Below are 5,699 nucleotides of genomic sequence, written 5' to 3' on the forward strand. Positions count from 1 at the left end.
TTTGAAACTTTTATAGTTTTAAACTTATTTGATTATTAAACTTGGTAATATAAGTTTATTTATTTATTTTAAAATTTAATTTATTTATTTACCATGTTAATATAATTTCATTGATGACTATGGTTTATAAATTTTATTCGTAAATATTATTCCTTTTTTTAGTTAGTACTAGGTATCGAGCTTACGTCGACTAATCGTGGGGTGACCAGTCTGATCCCACGGAAACATTTTCATGAATTGTGAATGACGTGGAGGTCAAAGTCAAGGTGACGTAGCGGTCAAAGTCAAGGTGACGTAGCGGTCAAAGTCAAGGAAATGAAGCATTTCCCGACCGGCTTTATTATTCGCCCAGCGCTAAGACTCGCAGTGTTAACCTGACTAGATTACAAGTCATTCGGAATAGGGTCGGCCGACTCTTAAGCTGGTCAGACATAGGGGGTTTGATGCTCTACTCTTGAATTAGGAAGCTAGGGTGTCCGGTCATTCAATAGTGGACCAAGTTTAGGGGACGTCAGACCCACCTCACAATCAATCAACCATAGGTTCGGTCGAGGGAAAGGTCAAACTTCTTACTCTGTACGAGCCTCTCTACACATGCCCAGTCGACTATATTTCTGGTCATCTCTATGTGTTTCTACACAACAATATGTTGGTGTAGTGGGGCCGGCAAGAGGGGAGGGGTGAATTGCCTGCAAAATAAAATATACCCTCCTCGTGCTTTCAACTCTTAAAATAGCAATAGTAAAATAAAATCAAATAATGGAAAAGAAAGAAAGAAGACTCAGTAATTTGACTTGGTTATGTCATGCCCCAGAGTAGTCTCTGCTAGAGGAAATTCCGGCAGCATCTCCCCTGTATGGGTGACAATCTGAATTCTTTCTACATGCACAATATACCTTAGCCACAGGCGGCTGGAATATCCACACAACCACGCAGTTTATATGCAAATCTAACAGCCCACTCGGCTGTACCAAAAACCAAACACGACGAAAAATGATAGAAACTCAAATACAAACCAAAATACAAAAACTGCTAGCCGGCTAGGCTTACACCATACAACAACACAACACTCCGGAAACAAAATCGGAACACAAAGCCAAATACACTGACACATAAATCAAATAAAACATAAAGGGAAATTGTAAGTCTTCTGATGTGACGTGGTGACCGGCAGGCAGGATTCTCCAAGCGACTCCATAAACAACCTGGTACCTGAAAAAGATAGTGTCCACGGGGGTGAGTTCAACAACTCAGCAGATACCAGTTGACATGTATAGTAAGTTATAACAGACAGTAATAACTATGGAGTACAGTCTCCTGGACAAAAGTTGGAAATGCACAATAGAAAAGGTTGAAGAGAACTGTACTCACCAGGGCCTCCTATCAGAATAGTTAGGTCGTTAGACCGAGAGTATCATAAATCCTGTATGCATGTCAAACATATGCATCCATCCAAATGCAGCATATAAGTGCAACAAACACAATCAGTATATGCATCAATGCGTATGATGCCAATGACATGGTCACCCCTGACGCCAGTCAGCTATCTCACACACAATGGTGAGACCGAGTGGGTAGGGTTGTGACAACCGTGCACTCTGACATCACTGCTCCTGATGAGTGACCGAGTGGATGAGATGCTGTCGGAGTACATCTATTCTCCTACCGTAAATCATAAATGGGGGAGCTCAATGCTCTCATCTCCCGGTACACGATGACGGGGAAGGATCCCGGCGTGCTACCACGCTGCAGTACACTACCTATGAGCGTCCCAGCGGAGCACCACCGAGCAAATTTGACGTGCTACCACACTGCATCACGCTACTCATGAGCGTCCAGCGGAGCACCGACAGAGATGAAACTGGCGATGTGCTCAACAACAATGGAGCAGACTATTGCGTAGCATGCAATCATGCGAATGGTGCATGGTACTAAGCATGACAATATCCTGAACCAATCCATATATATATAAAATGTGTACCCTAGTATCAATAAGTCAAATCCACAAATCTAGGGTATACAGGTCCGCTATGGTATAAATAAAAACCTAGGTCCTGAACATCATAAGGCATGGTATGTCACTACCTCTATGAACAAATATATAATCATGTGAGTACTAACATAAAATGCATAATAGGTGAGCTAACAAGCATATAACAGGTATCCGGTAGCGACATATCGAAACAAGGACAAACATAATTATTACTAAAGACTATAACCTACTAAACATATCAACATGATATTATCAAAGATAAGTCAAGGTACCCACCTCAAATAGCAGGTCCAATCTAGTCAAATCCCACGTCGAGATGTCCGTCTCGAATCATAGTCCTGTGATACATAGTATCCAGATTTAGCTAATTACATATAAATAAATTAGCTAAATCAAATCCTCGAGAAGCTAACATAAATCAAGATCCAATTACAAACCCTAATTGGATCATCTGACTCCTCAATCGATTCTACAAATCCATACGAATTAGGACTTACAATAAGCATAATCAATCATAGCATCTTCCCAATTTAGCCCTAATTTAACATACATATCAAATCCTTATACCTTACCTCAAATCACAGCCTTGTTCTAGAACAAGAAGCTGCTGGAATTTACTGGAATCACTGACTGCCGAATCCAAGAGCAACCCCACAACAAGTTTTTTACTTCACGTTACGATTACACTTCCAACACCACAACAAGTCCTGCTGGAATTCTCCCTCACTGTCAGTTCAAGATGAGATCACAAATCAAAAATACCTAATTACCGAATACAATGCCTTACCTGAAGTGCTGCCAATTGCTTCCTCTACCGGAAACTTCACTGAGAATGTCTGAAGAAGTGACTGAGAAAGACCCGACTGTAGAATCTCGACCAAATAGGTGGCTCGACAATGGAGAACTAGGGCAGATCAGAAGGCAGGGCAGATCAGAAGGCAACCGACACTAGGGCACAAGGGAAGGTCTCGGATGTGGCTGTCGTGGCCCTGCGCCGACGATGAAGAGACTAGATCTGCGCCAGCGACACCGAGCAGAGGAGATGAGGGTCGGTGTTGACAGAGGAAATCGCGTGAGGAAGAGATCGGCTTTCCTTGGCTCTCGTCAGCCGGCGAGGATGGATTGGCCTAGAGGAGGAGCCGACGGTGCTCTCGTGGCGGTCGGCTGGCGACGCTAGGCAAAGGAAGTCGGCGTTGGTTGTGGTGGCCGGTGGCTAGCTAGCTAGGGCACGAGCACAAAGAGGGGAGAATCGGCAGAGGCATAGACTCCTTAGCCGATCACCTTGTACACGAGGGAGAAGGCGGTTTTGCGGTGCCGGTTGGGAAGGGCGGTTAGGGCACGGCGTCGGGGGAAATCTGGAGAGGAGGAAAGGGGGCGCGACACGCAGGGAATAGAAACGACGACAATAAGAAAAAAATGAAAGAATAAAGAAAAAGAAATAGAATTTAGAAAATAAATATTTTCTCGCTTAAATGGGGTAGCCTAAACAGACTTTCCCGGAACCCCGTTTTTATCCCCGTAAACTCATCCATACGAGCTCCAAAAAATTCCGAAAAAATTTCTAGAAATTCCAGAAATTCTCTTATCATTATTCTCCATTTTTTGGTATTTTACAAGTTATAACCTACATGGTTGTTAATCCAAGGCGGTTGAACAATGCACTAAAAATCTCCTTCTCTAAAGGCAAAGAAGCCTTTTACACACTTTAAGAGCTCGAGAGTTGCTAGGAAATTGAATACAGAGTTGAATTAATAATTTCCTAGCTCCATGGGCCTTTATATAGCTCTTGAAAATCCTATCTTGACTCTTGAGGACGCCTCCTAAGAGGTTGAGGGCGCCTCCAGCCGAGGCATTGGATAAAACTTTATCCAACTACGAAACAGTCAAGTAGACTGGGTCGAGGGCACCCTCAATGGCCTTGAGGGCACCCTGGACAATGTGGAGGGTGCCCTCAAGGCAATGAGGGCGCCCTCAAGCCTGTGGGCAGCCGAGGCGCCTCCAACACTTCGTTGTGGGCGCCTTCAACTTGCTTTTCCAGCTCCTTTTGACTTCTTTTCTTCTTCCGAAGTCCCGATAGCTTGGGTGATTGCAGCCAACTGAAATAAGGCTCACCCAAACCTAATTTCCGGCCTTCTCCTTGAGCAGGCTTCCGCTGAGGCTTTTTCATCCCTTAAATGTCGTGCATGTTCTTCTCGTCCACCGGTGTATTCTTCCGCAGCTCTTTCGTCCTTCGGACGCACCGAGCTCGTCGGCTCCCTTCCAATGTCATCATTCTCGCTAGCTGCGTCTTCCGCTCGACTTCCTGCGCTCCTAAGCTCCTACACACTTAGACACAGGGATCACAACCAAACAGGACCTAACTTAACTTGGTTGATCACATCAAAACAACCACGGGGACCAATACAATATGCATATATATGCGTTTGTTAATAAAACCAGACGGGTTTACGTGGCCCCATGACCTGGGCCTGAGGCACTTACACGCCCGACCAAATAAAAGGTCGACCGAGCCTGAGACACTTAGCTTCATATTACTTTCCGAATGTATTTCTAGCACACACAAGTTGTCATATTGCTTCTCAAATGGACTTCTAGCATGCCCAAGGCAGTATATTATTCTCCGAATGGATTGTTAGCACCATTCAACACATAACCAAGTAGCTCAATGCATGGAAAGACATAAAGACGGTCGACCTTACAGGCCAGCTGAAATATACCCAGCAGATAACATGAGCAGAGAATTCTAACAACCTGCCAAAATAACAATCATATGTCAGAAAATATTCTTCTACAACCTTCCTTGGGGATTATCATGTTTCTTATCAGCCAACCACTTATGAGAGCATATTCATTCAATTACTTCATCAATGACATAAGTTATAAATGACAAAAGAGGTACACATATGGGTAAGGGAAGATTCCTCAGACAATTATTGTACATGTTATACACTTTCTATTATCCAACAACCTCTGACATTCTTCGCCACCTCATGATTGCGGAGGTTATGAGAGGTGGCATATAAAGGGGGGTCTTTTCCATTAGCAAAGTACGTTTTTAACATCTCAGGCTTATTCTCGCACGCACATTCTCTATTGTTCTTCATTTATCTGTCTAGAATTTATACTGACTTGAGCGTCGAAGGGCCTTCGCCGGAGACTCCCCCTCGATTTTGGGTGTTGATATTTTGTTTGCTCGTCTTAGTATGCACAGGACTGAAGGGAAACCTTTTCTTATAGTGAAAAGTCTTATCTAGTCAACAACCAAGACATTGTTACCAACATGCCATCTCTTCAGTTTTCAGATAATATTATATTTGGCATCGTCTGTGGGAACTTTGATTGATCTGGAAATTTAAGATGGACGACGCCAGGAAACCCTCTCTTGACACATTAGCACGAGAAGACTGAGATCTTTTGGTAGCAACTAAGGTACACAAGATGATGCAGAAACAACAAGTGGCTAAACTTTCACCTTCAAAAGTACCTACAGCAAAATCCATGAGATCTAAGCGAGCTTAGAGTCTATCCACTAGAGATATATCTTGAGGTCCTCGATGAGGTAAAGCGCCGGCTATTAGCAGTCCACCACATCTGCAGGATATTCCTTTCTCTCAGGAGATTCTTGAGGACAAGCTACCTCGCCATCTCCAACCACTTCAGATCAGAGAATATGAGGGTCAAATCGACCCCGAAGACCACTTGAGCA

Source organism: Zingiber officinale, chromosome 10B, assembly GCF_018446385.1.
Source record: "Zingiber officinale cultivar Zhangliang chromosome 10B, Zo_v1.1, whole genome shotgun sequence".
NCBI lineage: Eukaryota > Viridiplantae > Streptophyta > Magnoliopsida > Zingiberales > Zingiberaceae > Zingiber > Zingiber officinale.